The following is a 15,321-nucleotide window of genomic DNA, read 5'->3' as shown; positions in this document are numbered from 1 at the left end:
AGAGAGAAGAGAAACGTATTAAATAAGAATGGTTATCTTTTTGATACCAACTTGATATTGAAACGGAGTTTGTTTCTTAACTAGGAAGATTCATCTTCTCTACTGTTATCCTCCTTTAACTGTTTTATCAAAACAGATGTGATATCAATTTTGTGTATTACAATTCGTTTCAAATACCAATTAAAACGTTCACTTACATGAAATAAAAGACAATATTACCTATATTCTTCCGCTTTCTTTGTAATTACCGAATGAAGTTATGTTATACAGCAACAACAAACACTTTCTATATAATATTTCATAATACACGCAAAATTCACGATATCACGTAAGAAACTTATTTTTAGTAACATAAAAATATAAATGCAACAATGCATTTTAATCAAAATAAATTATGAAAATAAATGATTAAAAAATAGTGCGGTAGGAAAAATTCTAATCTACCCTCAATTTATTTTGTATTGCGTTGGTGAGTGCAATTCAATCTGTCCTTTTCTATCGCATTCAAAATTGTATTTGCACTCTCCACACACATGCAACAAACATACTTCAGAACGGTCAATTTGACAAGAACGTTCTGGAATGTTTCTACTTCATCATCTCCGTGATTAAATTACAGTATGTAAAAATGACACTGCTTTTCATGTCGTCTCGTGCCACCATTTCCCCATACAATAATACTGCCTTAAGAACATGGTAACCCATCAGGTATGAATAATTATTTGGTTATTTTAACTTTTCTTTTATCTGAAGTATTGTGTATATATTTATGTACGTTGTTACCACCAAGCAAGGTAAAGAGTTTTGTACTATTTATACTGTAATATAAGTGATGTTATGAATAGTGTGTTTTAATTTCATATAACTATGCTGAGGTAGTTGATTTTATCGTTTTTTGGAACGTATAAAACGGGTTTTCTAGCAATACTTTTAAACATAACCCGGCCACATCCCTAGAGGTGCAGACGTACAGGATTACCTCACAAAAAGCCAATATGCTTGGACCACTATTTCACGTACTAGAAAATTTACCATTCCCTTGAAAGATCATCGTTAAAGCGATGGAATAAATTTCTTCAGCAGGTGTATTAGGTACGATTCTTAGACTGAAAAATGTTATTGATTCTCGTCAATTTCTCAGATTCCTTATAATATTCTGTTTGTGTATCAGACTATTCGGAAAACGAATACCGCAACAAATATACTAGGTATACTAGTAGTACTGCTAATATAAGAATTAGATTAATAAAAAATGGATAATAGCTTCTGTTCATATTCTTATGTTATAATATTCTATCGTAAGTATAAAAAATATTATAAGTAATAGGCTGGCTCACCTTGCCAATATATATTGAGTAAGTAGTTAAAGAAGATATTATATTATATTTTTGTGGTCTATAAAAAAAATTGGTTGTCTGTAAAGTCGGTTTACTGACGATAGTTGAACGTGAATACGTCCGATTGTGCTTCTTTGTCGTTCGTTCCGCGCTCTCGCTCGCACTTCAAGCCTTACATGGAACGCCTCAGAGCGAGGTAACGCCGCATGAGTCATGTTTTTTCGTGCGTGCAGGCGGCTCTATCAAATCTCTATAAAAAATTGTTAAATTTCATTCAACTTTTAAAAATTTCCCTATTAAAAATTATAATTATTTATTACAGTTATTAGAACAACAATAATCCAAGGTTTCTATCTAATGCTATAAAAGTGTCGATAAAAATAAGCACACATATGGCTTCTGAAAACCTATAGTATGTGTGTATGTAGGTCAGCCGGGCATTGATAACTTTTATACGACTTCTTATTACTACTTTACTATAATATGTTTACGGATTATTTAAACCGCTGTTTATCATTTCCTTTAAAATTACTTTGTTGCGGTTGTAAAAGGGTGACATAGTATTGAAATCCACGCGTAATATATTATTAATCTATACTAATATTATAAAGAGGAAAGGTTTGTATGTATGTATGGTTTTCACGCATAAACTACTGGACCGCTTTTGATGAAATTTGGCACAGACAATCTTTAGACCCTGAGAAAGAATATAGGCTACCTTTTATTGCGAAATATGTACCACGGGTGAAACCGGGGTGGACCGCTAGTTACAAATAAATTAAAATATAGTAAATAGGTACCTAACTAATTATTATTTTTTATTATTATCGTATCGTTACGTAAAATTTAGTTATCTAACAAGAAATAAGGTTCTAACTCAGTTGGTTAGGGATTTTTTCTATTGGAAGAATTTTCATTAAAACAGTTGTTAATAGATTTTAATTGAAAGAACATAACAAACGTATTGATGTCTTACAGCCCCACACAGCACTAATGAATCAAAACGTCTATGATATTTTAGAATCCACAAAGAACATAAAACAACACAGGAAAACTCCGTTGAAACGTAATCCCTGTCTCCATAAAAGGTTATATATAACTTAACACGCACAATGAAATAATACACACGTGTAAGGACAAACTAGTACAAAGTGTCGTGACGGACGAAGTCTTACAGTTTTTACGACTTTCTCTCATATATCAAGTGTTTAGTTTATCATGTACTATGAAACTTTTGTTTCGAATATCCACTCAAAAAACTACGTATAAACGTATACGTTAATATCCACAAAGGTTATTTGGGTTTAAAAATAGGATAGACAAAGTTACATCGCACAAAGCAATTGCAAATGAAACCAATATGAGGTTCTATTGACCGCGTCAAAGGAAAAAAAGCCTTTGATAAGTTCGAACCGGACTAAAAGAACATTGACTCCATCCACCTGCTCCCTCGGTGTTTGTTTAAACCTTTAATTTTCTCATTTCGGGTTAAACTTTCTTCACTTTTAACATTATCTATTGCATCTATAGGTACGGCTGGCTTTTATCGTGATACAAAGCAATTCAGAAAAACTTTGGCTATTAAACAACTAAGCCACATTAGGAATCTATGGCTCGCCCGAATATTGAATTGAACCACAGTAGACACAATATTAACTCTGGTTTTTTAATGATTTGGCGCAAACAAGGCATAAAAGAAAATTGTCAATTAAAAAAAAATTACCATGATTTTACCGTTTCATGTAATGCATTGATCTTGTAATTATTGGTAACAAATAAAATCTTTGTTTGGCTGACCGTCTGGGAAACCAAAAACCCTAAACTCTACAAATGACAATATTACGTAAAATTCAAAATAAATTATGCTGTACTTGTAGTCTCGACACATTAATCGACATCGATGTCGACCGAAATCGGTCGGTAACTAACGATTTTCAGTATCTATAGTATGGACCTAAAAAATTTAGTGTTGTTTTTCCAAGAAATTTACCTTGATATTATGGAATATATAGTAAATTAAAATTAGTTACATAAATTTTTCGCATTATTACAAATACAATTGCATATGAAAAAAGCACATGTTATGCACAAAAAACATGGCAGTTAATTTAATTTTAATCAAATTCGATATTTTTTTATATCAATCGTTTAATTAATGTTCTATTTATTACATATTCATGGAATCCAAAATTCGATGTATGGCAATCTCTATATTTACTTTTTTGACATTTGACATCAATAAATCAAAATAAATATAAATTTTGTATTTTCAAGAGGATAATTTTTTAATTATATTCTTAAAAATCCTATAAATCTATTGGATAACAAATATCCTAAGAAAATATCAATCTGCGTTATGTTTTTATATAGTTAAAGCTATTAGTTTTAGTTTAGTAATATTTCGTTATTTGTGAAGTGCAATAACATTCTAATCAAAAGACTTTAAGCTCTACAAGATAATTTTGCTCAATTCGAAGCCTTTCGAAAAATCTTTAAGACATCATAGAAACGGACGGAACTAAAACTAAAGACGGAACGGATAATTTGTATCACTTGTATTTTTAGCTTGTCTTATTATACAATAATATTATGTGCATCATTGTAGGTATATTTTATTACAGTTAATAAGCAAAGGATGAATATACGCAATTGATTTACTCAAATATAAATATTTATTTTTATTAAATATAAATATTTATCTATAAATTTTATATTTTACAGATGTACAAGTTACTTGAATTATGTTGGTGAGAGATGATGGTTTTGAGCCAAATTTTCAACTACGCTATTGTAAACTATTAAATTAAATTTTTCTAATAAATTTTTTTTCGTAATTGGATCGTTTTTATTTTATTTGTATTCATCTGTATAATTTTATTATCTTAGAAGTTCAGAAAGAAATTTATCGAATATTTAGGCTGAATAAATGCAGATAGCAGTAAACAATTCTAATATTTATTTAATATAAGTAATATAAGAGGCTAAAAATGAATCCCAAAATGTGTTGGTAAGCGCATAACTTTAGAACAGCTGAACCTATTTCTTTAATTCTTTTTTTATTATATTCCTTGAAGTACGAGGATGGTTCTTATGTAAAGAAAACGTGAATATGTACCACGGGCGAAGCCGGGGCGGACCGCTAGTTTTCAATAAAATTTTGAAACTATCTTAAAAATAAAACATTATTTGTGTATTTTATTTTAATTGCAATAACATTAAATAAGAGAAAAAATTATTGCGTTTAATCATATAGCATCGGAAGTGTGAAATATCTTTTTTATTATAAAACTAGCTTCCGCCCGCGATTCCGTCCGCGCGGAAAAATTAAGAAAAATTAAGATTTCTTTTTTCTACGTATTTTTCCGGGATAAAAAGTATCCTATTTTATACCAAATTTCATCGAAATCGAACCGTTAGTTTTTATGTGATGCCTTCACATACAGACAGACAGACAGAAAGACAGACAAATATTTTTTTTAATCACATATTTGGGTTTGGTATCGATCCAGTAACACCCCCTGCTATTTATTTTTTCAATATTTGCAATGTACAGAATTGACCCTTCTACGGATTTATTATATGGGTCATTATACAAAAATGGGGTAACTCAATGTCACCAGCCAATTTATACAAAGTCTTATTATATTTTAATCAAATAATAATCTATTTTAAAACAATAAAGCGTCCTTTATTTGGTCACTCACTTTCACTTCTTTATTTAAAATACAAATTGATAAAAAAACAAAATTAATACTTAAATAATCAGTACTTTGGCATGTCACAACTCCGAAAACCAACAATCAAGTGACTATTTTATAAACATTATCATTGATTAGAGAAAACTTACTAACTCAGGACAATCTTTGGTATACATAGTATTATATAGTATAACTTTCATAACGAAATGTTTAACATTTTATTTAAAAAATAAAAATAAACTTTGTCATCGTTTTTATTGGTCAGTCCGTTGTGTGTTTTTTAAATTTGAAATTCTCGCTAAATATCACCAAGTCGAGGTCAAATCCCTGTCTAAATATTAATGTTGGTAATGAAGTTACTTGTGCATCCCATATTTTGATGGCCGTCATAACTGTACCAGCGCTAGGGTTGTGTTTGTCCTCTAAATTCGTGCTGCGCCAGTCAACATTTCAGTCCTATGGTGAGTCGTTATTTTATTGTTAAACTGATTTTTATTTTCATTCATATATGGTTAAGTATGATTTGTAAAAATATAGTTTGTTGATATAAGAAATAAGGCAAAAAAACATAATTTGTGATTATAATCTCATATTAAGTCCCTTTTTATCAATCCGCTGGCATCAGTCCTATGTCAGATATCGCGCCAGTGGACTGACGCGACCCCATAGTACTGATGATTCTATCGTTTTTGAGAACTTTTATCTTGATTGCTATTGGTATAAGCATTTCTATTTGATATTTCAGTTTAAAACATCATGCGCCACGCTAAAAGAAACTGAATTTGACTAGGGAAGAAACATTTAAAAAAGAGTAGCAAAGAAAAGAGCTATTGAAACAAACTACTAATAATTTTATTTAAAAGATCTTATTTTATTTTAATTATTGATTTTGATGCTTTCAGGGCATAGCTTGTTATATGTATTTATTAGATAAATACGTAAACGTATAATATTGTGAAGTAAAATTACCTCAAAATAACATAAAAGTTAATTATTTTAATAACATTATAAAAATGTCAAAAGGCTCTTATGAAAACTCAGATGAGACTTTCATTCAAGCCTTTGGTTAAAAACCATGAACCAATTTATGAAAATTAGTACTTTTAACATAAATAATGTTAGATTTTTAGGGCTCCGAACCTCAAAAGGAAAAAACAGAACCCTCAGAGGATCACTTTGTTGTCCGTTTGTCTGTTAAGACGTTTTTTTGAAGCGCGTGGAGGTATCAATTTGAAATTTATATTGAATACTCAACATTAAGAACCCTTGGGGCTGTAAAAAAATGAAACTTATAACGCAACGCAATTAAAAGATACCTACATCCGTGAATACTGCAAATTTCCGCAAAATTAAATATTCGCAAGGGAATAAAAAAATACACAGGATGCTTGCCGTGTATACAGTCTTAAAATATGGTAAAAAGCAACGTCTTGTAACACAGATAAAGGAAAAATTGCTAAAAGTGTAAATTTTAAGTTACAAACAAAATAAAAAATAGGTTTGTTAGGAGTCCAACTCGCACTTGGCCGTTTTTTTTGTTTCTATTGTTTGTGAATTACTTGAAATATTAAGTAAAACTAAGTCAAAGTAGTAAGTTAAGTAAGAGAGTAAGAATATTCACGTTGCGTTAAATGTCAGAAGGCTGTTTTGAAAATTGAGACATTGTTTTTTCCCAGTATCACAATATATTATCAATTATCATTTTTAAATGTAACTAAGTGATTTTAATACTTAAAAGACATGTGCCATTATTAAAACTGAGAGATTTGTAGTAATTTTCATTGAATTTATTTAAGAATATTACAAAATTGTGTTTTTTATCAGTACTATGTTAGCCTTGTCAGTCCCCTGGAGGCCAAATCTAGAAAATTTAAAATATCTCACAATCTACTTAAAAAAGTGGCTGGCCCGATTTGGAACAATATATTCATTAGATTAGCTATCATATACACCCTAATTTGTAATAATCTGATATAAAAAATATAGTAAACAAAATATCCTTAAAAGTTACCCCATTTTTGTATAATCACCCATATGTATATAGATTATAATAATCTATAATTTTTCCGATATTTTCAACCGTATCTACAAACCCACACAAACCGTAAGGCCCTTCTCCCATTACGATACGCACAGGCGATTCAAGTATCCTGCAAGTCTCGGAGACTAGTCGCCGCGGAGTAACTCACATACATTTGTATGTAGGCTCGCACACTACGCTATCGGTATCCTACACGTCCGCGACTAGCATCGCACGACTCACCGTGTTGGTCGCTTTTGCGTCACGTCTCCCGCGTATCTCTTCGGTAGAAAAATAAAAATTTCTAATCATCATGTGTTGTAGTTCTCGTGCGGCTACAAATCTCTCCAATTTATTTTTATTTCAATATATGGATGAATCCAGTACTTCCTACTCTTATGTTGCCGTCTTCTATTTCTATAAAAAAGAAAAACTGCAAGAGCTTATTCGTCACTGGAATCGCTGATTGCTCGACATAACGACCTAACTGTTGTTACAATAAATAAATGAATTATTATTATTATTATATAACGTCCGCCCACAAAAACGAGGCACAATAACGATGTCATTTTTCAGTCGCATAATATGCGATCATCGGGTAGCGAGCAAATATCTTACTAGTATTCTACTCGAGTATCGTACCTATTCTAGAAGTATCGTAATGGGAGAAGGGCTTTAGTTATCGAGATCTTGTCGAGATCAAAACGTCGGTATCATAACGATTGACAATGTCAAAGTATAATTTGTTTTGACAACATTCGAATGTGTTGCAAAGAAATGATTTTCCAAATCCATGAAATCTATATTTTATTTATTGTTCATATATCTACGGAATTGAAATAATGATGTTATTAATTTAGATAAAAATGCATTACTACACTGCTATTATTATATAAATATTTTGACGCATAACGGAAAGTTTTGTGAAGAATAAAAATTATAAACAAGTATGTATCTATTTTATGCTTCCATCAAATTGGAGAGAGGTATTAAGCGACATCATTTTCATTGCTGAAGACGGGTCTATAAATTAGTTGTCGGTAATTACCGACTAATGTGTCGAGACTACAGGTGCTGGTTTTGTCACAAACGTACGGAAATTTAAGTACAATGTCGGGTCAATGGTTAATATCCTTCATAACCACAATTCATTATTATTATTATATTCATCAATTATCATTTAGACCCCAATTAACTATGATTAAGGCCGTTTATTTGTATGTGTAAATAAATTGATATACGACTTATATATTCCTAAGAGCCCATAACTTTGTGAATAGTTTGACCCTCTGCATTATAAATGGTTTTCTAAATTTGCGACGTTTTCATGTACCTACCTAACTTATGTATTTATCATAAAACCCTTCTTAGGTCACTCCGGGCTCGAATTTTATTAGATGTCCCTAAGTTTTCGATTAATTTCCATATTTAGTATATTTCCTGGGTTGAAGTAAAATTATCTGAACAGAAAACCCAAAAGTAACTGTAAGACTAAAGATGAAAGTCCGTATGACTTCTCCAAGTATTTCAAGAAAAATATTCTATATGTAAAACTATTACGTAATACTGAGTAAAGAGATACCTATTATTAAAAGAGCGTCTGCCGAGCATACGTGTCAGAAGTGAAACTTCTTTAGCAAGATTCAAAGATACAAAAATAGCTTTACTCCATGACATGACGGTACCGTGACGCGACATTGAAATTTTACTCTTAACGGATCTAAAGAACTTCAAAAATGCCTTTTCTGAAATTGGCTGATAAAGTAAATACATTTCAAGGATTATTCTATGCAACCGCCAATCCGCACACACGTAAGTCTAATCTTTGAACTACTAAGAGTTCTCTACACTGCACCTCATCCGCATTCAAGAGGGTTGTTAAGTTTACGAACTTTGCAGTTGATGTAGTTGTAACTTGTGATAAGATGTTAGTGCATTTGTGATAGAGTAGTTCTAGTCACATTCAAAAACAAGTTACTTTTAATCAAATTAGAACTGTGTGTTAACTTCTTAATTATATTATTTTCAATAATTTTCGAGCTTTCATGAGAAGATACTCTTAATAAATTTATAAAGATACAATGGCTAACTTAATTAAAAATACCCCTCAAACTAAAGCATCAACTAAGTAACGGTCAGAACGTGTCAAAAAAATTACATAAACTATTATGATAATTTATTATAATCTCAAATCATAGTTTTAAAGAATTAAATGGATTCTCCTGGATCATTCATTTGTTATATAAAAGGAACCCCTTGTGTTAAACATTAAAACAGGTAACAATACAGGTATTTTCGAAATGGCTTTAAATTCTCATATAGATTAAGGAGTGCTTAACCTAGATATAGACAGCGAAAACCGGAATTACCATACTAGCCAAAGGCCAAAGCATAATAATGCTTGCTAATTGAAGCTAATCGCCTCCTAACCACGTAAATCCACTAGACTTAGCATTAATTTGCATAATGAAAAATTGTGGAAACAATAAAGTAAATAATTATTTATTTGCTGTTTTTACAAGCTTCCATTTGCGTTATAGCAACATAATTATCTGATTGAATATGCAGTGTTATTTAAATAAAAAGTTAATGTACATAAACAAATTAGGAAGTAATTAAAATAAGTAGTAATTTTTAAAGTCCTCTAAGTCTAAGTCTGATTAAACAAATTGAGTAAACGTCTCAAATATACTTATAGGTAGGTACTAGGTCAAGTCTTTCTCGAATAATCTAATGTAAATTCGTCACAACAAAACGTGCAATATGCCTGCATAACTAAAGTACATTACCGTGGCCAATGTAATTCAATATTTTTCAAGCTTTATTTGTGTCCACTTGAGAGTGTATAAACAAACGTACACGACTACATTTCCGTAGCTAATTTTGTTGCAATATTTACCAAAACCAACGTTTGTCGTTCAAATGTAAGTTGCGAACTACCCGCAACAAAAAAGTTCAATGAAAATAAACCATAAATGCCAGAGAAACCGGCAAATTCGCGGTCTTGTTATGCTAATGTTGAGCGGAATTGTTATTTGCAAATGTTGAGTGAACACGAGCCGGAATAAAAATGTAAGTCATAAAAGACGAAGATTTGGTAAAGGGTTGATTTTCATTGTGGCGTGCCAAAAATGAGCAATGCGTTTTTTCGCCGATGAAGCGCTGGCAAAGAGATTCCGTTTAATTTAATGACTGCTGTTTGTGTAAATTTCAATTATATATTCACAGTGTGGAAGTTTGTGGTGCAAATTAATAAAATCTATATACCTATTAATAAGTAGGAAGATATTGTTCTGTTGTTGGTTGTTCAATGTTCAGTTAATCTCGTCGATTACTATAAAAACTTATAAATTATTTTTTCCTACCTACATTTTATTTTAACTTCTTACCCTTTTAATAAATAGAAATTATCTTATTGATGACAACCTACTATCTATTTTTTGGTTATTATGTCGTGTCGCTAAGGAAACTGTTACTATAAAAACAATCATTTTTAAATACTACAAAAATACACGTTGACAAGCTAACAAATCGCCCCTCGTTAGTTATACTAATCCGTGAATATAAAATAATTAAATTGCCTCCACTACTCAGTAATTAAGTGTATTCTTTGCTAATATCACTCCAGCATTTAAATGAAAATGAAAGAGGGACATTGCGTAATTTTCCATTTGTTGAAGTAGAAGATTGAAGCGTTTATAATTCATCTCATCGTTTTAATTGTGTCAATTAATTTTATTACGATAAAAGGTTGGCGTTTTCTGGAATATTCTACGTCACAGATATTCCTAGATGGAACCATTTCGAAATAAATATTTTAATACGTTTATTTTTCGGAGACTGAGATTGTGATTAATTGTCTCTTTTGTTATTTTTAGATTCAATTAGTGAAGTTTATTTTAATTGATTATTTTTATATATCTATATGTTACAGTCAAAACCCTGAACCAGTCAATAACGTTATTGACCGGTAAAATCAGTTAATAAGGATATTGACTAAGGGCGTCGGTTAATATCCTTATTAACTGATTTTATCTGATTAAACCAGTTAATAACGTTATTGACTAAGGGCATCGGTCAATATCCTTATTAACTGATTTTAAGTCGAGACATCTAGTCAATATAGGTTTTAACCGACGTGCCCAGTCAAAACTCATAAAAAGTTAAGGACGTTAGTGAAATTATACTAGAAAATCATTTAAAAAGGTTCATAAAACTTTTTAAAGTGCAATATTTAAGAGTTTTATGTTTTATTAATTATTTCGGGGTATGTTTGTAAACTGCAACCGCGCGAGAATACGTGCCCCAAAATATTTTTGAAGATGGCAATTGTGTTTTAATAACAACTAGGTTTCCGCCCGCAGCTTCGCCCGCGCAGTCAAAGAAAAACCGCATAGTTCCCGTTCCCGTGGGATTTCCGGGATTGCGTTAGTTTCTGATTTGATGGAGTGACCTGCAGGTGTACTTCGAAGACTGCTACTGGATCTAATAGACGAGTAGAGCTAGGAATGCCGAGTTTGGGCTCGTTTTGCTAGTTATGTTGAGACCTTACCTCCGGACTTGATGGAGTGACCTGCAGGTGTACTTCGAAGACTGCTACTGGAACTATTATACGAGTAGAGCTAGGTGTGCCGAGTTTGGGCTCGTTTTGTTAGTTATGTTGAGACCTTACCTCCGGACTTGATGGAGTGACTTGCAGGTGTACTTCGAAGACTGCTACTGGAACTAATAGACGAGTAGAGCTAGGTGTGCCGAGTTTGGGCTCGTTTTGTTAGTTACGTTGAGACCTTACCTCCGGACTTGATGGAATGACCTGCAAGTGTACTTCGAAGACTGCTACTTGAACTAATAGATGAGTAGAGCTAGGTATGCCGAGTTTGGGTTTGTTTTGTTAGTTACGTTGAGACCTTACCTCCTGACTTGATGGAGTGACCTGCAGGTGTACTTCGAAGACTGCTACTGGAACTAATAGACGAGTTGAGCAAGGTGTGCCGAGTTTAGGCTTGTTTTGTTAGTTACGTTGAGACCTTACCTCCGGACTTGATGGAGTGACCTGCAGGTTTACTTCGAAGACTGCTACTGGAACTAATAGACGAGTAGAGTGGCAGTCTTCGAAATACACCTGCAGGTCACTCCATCAAGTCCGGAGGTAAGGTCTCGACATAACTAACAAAACGAGCCCAAACTCGGCATTCCTAGCTCTACTCGTCTATTAGATCCAGTAGCAGTCTTCGAAGTACACCTGCAGGTCACTCCATCAAATCAGAAACTAACGCAATCCCGGAAATCCCACGGGAACGGGAACTATGCGGTTTTTCTTTGACTGCGCGGGCGAAGCTGCGGGCGGAAACCTAGTTGTTATTAAAACACAATTGCCATCTTCAAAAATATTTTGGGGCACGTATTCTCGCGTGGTTGCAGTTTACAAACATACCCCGAAATAATTAATAAAACATAAAACTCTTAAATATTGCACTTTAAAAAGTTTTATGAACCTTTTTAAATGATTTTCTAGTATAATTTCACTAACGTCCTTAACTTTTTATGAGTTTTGACTGGGCACATCGGTTAAAACCTATATTGACTAGATGTCTCGACTTAAAATCAGTTAATAAGGATATTGACCGATGCCCTTAGTCAATAACGTTATTAACTGGTTTAATCAGATAAAATCAGTTAATAAGGATATTAACCGACGCCCTTAGTCAATATCCTTATTAACTGATTTTACCGGTCAATAACGTTATTGACTGGTTCAGGGTTTTGACTGTAACATATACATATAATAAATCTGTAGAAGGGTCAATTCTGTACATCGAAAATATTGAAAAAATAACTAGCAGGGGGTGTTACTAGATCGATACCAAACCCAAATATGTGATTAAAAAAAATTTTGTCTGTCTGTCTGTCTGTCTGTCTGTCTGTATGTGAAGACATCACGTGAAAACTACCGGTTCGATTTCGATGAAACTTGGTATAATTATACCTTATTATCCTGGGCGTAAAATAGGATACTTTTTATCCTGGAAAAATACGTAGAAAAAAAATTAATCTCAATTTTTCAGTTATCCATAGACGTTGTTCTGTAGTAGGTACCGCGAACACACGTTGCGTATTATTATAGACCTAGCCGTATTTGGGTCCAATAGATATATTTTATAAGATGTCATTGTCCGAGTTACTCAAAATGGAGAAATAAACCATCCACGCAAAGACCGACATCCGCGCGGACGGAGTCGCGGGCGGAAGCTAGTAAAGAATAATATAACGTGAATGGTTCATTAAATTCACAATAAAAAGTGAAGTCCCATGTCCCCAAGTGGGGTAAGGGGCAGATGCATTATGCATACATCTGTTTCACTGACCGATTTTTCTTTAGGGAAAAGTAGGTGATCAGCCTCCTGTGTCCTGCCAGACCGAAACATTTTTTTTTTCTTCGTCTCCACCGGGAATCGAACCCAGGACCCCTCGGTTCTACGCTCACGCGTCAACCACTGTACCAAGGAGGCGGTCAATTCACAATACTCAAGTTTAATGGTCCCATTATAAACACATAGGATATATATTGAAACAAACTTTTAAAATGAAATATTCCAGTAATCCCGGGAAAATAATAAAAGAGTTAAAAGCAAAATATTTTCGTTCCCAAAGGTTCCTTTATGAGTATTACTTATGGCGGTTACAGTTCCCCTCGTAAGCTCCTATTGTATTTTTTGACTGTACATTTTTTCCCTAACGTGCCAGTAATTTTTATAATTCAAGGCAAAAATTAGACTTATTATTTCCAAATATACATAAATATAAATATTGTTTTATAAAAAAAGTGTGTGTGCCGAGCACACGCGTCAGAAGTGAAACTTCTTTGTCAAGATTTAAAGATACCAAAATCGCCGCCTTTCTTCATGACGTGACGGTATTGCCATGACGCGACCTTGAAATTTTATTCTCAACGCGGATAAAGTTTCACTTCAAAAAATATTAACTCCTATTTAAGAAGAGTAATGCAACTTTATTTGCCATATAAACAATTACAACAAATCGCTAAAAGACCCAAAGAAAACATAAAACTTCTACGCCAAAATGAAGACATTCGTACCCAATGTTTCCTTCTAACACCTCCCTAATCCTCTTACTCTAATATGAGATGTCGGCAGCCTTCAAACATCATCTTTAATCATCCATATTCCTTGAGCCCTACTACATTAAATATAAGGTTGATATTGCTTTGGCAAAGCACAAAGGGAATATTTTATTTGAAATTTGTTACGATACGTTTCTATACGAAATATCGTTCACAGGTCATTGAATAATCACATTCGTAGAGATTATTTCGGAGTGCTATAATTTGCGTATTTAGAATGTAATTTTGCATATTATTTGACTTTACGCGCGATTTAGGTTAATGGTAACTATAATATTGTGTTAGAACTTAACAATGGTAACATTAAAGACTAAGCAAAAGATTATGATTCACTAATTCCATGAAGTTCTTGTGAGATTCATGTCCAAAGTCCAAACATACAAAATTCCATAAATTGTCGCATTGTATTCTGTAGTTGTCAGAGTATATGGAAGATAAATAGAGCCAAGAGTATATTTTATAGTTCAACCTCTATATAATTCTATAGTATTTTTGTTTTAAAATAATTATAACATTGATGAATTACCGACCCAAAACCTAGATTTAGTACTCGTAGGAGATTAAGAACTTAGGTTGAATGATGCGAGTATCAAAGTATTAAGGGTAGATTTAATTTGTGGTCGGTAGTTTTGATAAACTTTTTTTTTTTTATTAGTTAATTGGTAATTTATTTCAAGTAGATAATAATATTCCTTTCTATTAATGTAAAACTTTCATTGTCTGTCTGTCTTTAGTCTTACGACTAAATTTTATCACTGTCTTTAGTCTTACGACTAAATTTTAACTGTTATTTTTTTTCTTATTGCCTGTATAAATTTCTCATCTATACTAATATTATAAAGCAGAAGAGTTCATTTGTTTGTTTTTTTGAACGCGCTAATCCCAGGAACTACTGGTCCGATTTGAAAAATTCTATAGGCTATAATATCATCACGGTAAGAACAACAGGAGCGGAGCTAGTTTAAAAAATAAATAATTTGAGTGATAAAACTAACTATCCAAGTCTTATAACAATTTAAAAGATTTAAATTTATATTCTAACAAAAAAAATATTATTGATCAAGTGGATGAAAAATGCAACTGCAAATGCATTTCTATAAGAGAACATGGATCTTCACTTTTATT

The 15,321-nt window shown here is 32.3% G+C and overlaps 1 protein-coding gene across 1 annotated transcript in view; it reads right to left on the bottom strand.

Annotated features, from left to right (window-relative positions):
* LOC123695042 (suppressor of lurcher protein 1-like) overlaps window positions 1-15,321 on the bottom strand; it is a 48,175-nt gene that overhangs the window by 24,805 nt on the left and 8,049 nt on the right. The gene's annotated exons all lie outside the window — the stretch shown is intronic.

The sequence above is a fragment of the Colias croceus genome, chromosome 10 (genome assembly GCF_905220415.1).
Source record: "Colias croceus chromosome 10, ilColCroc2.1".
Lineage (NCBI taxonomy): Eukaryota > Metazoa > Arthropoda > Insecta > Lepidoptera > Pieridae > Colias > Colias croceus.
The sequence above is the reverse complement of the archived record's forward strand: the minus strand, read 5'-3'. Positions and strand labels throughout refer to the sequence as shown.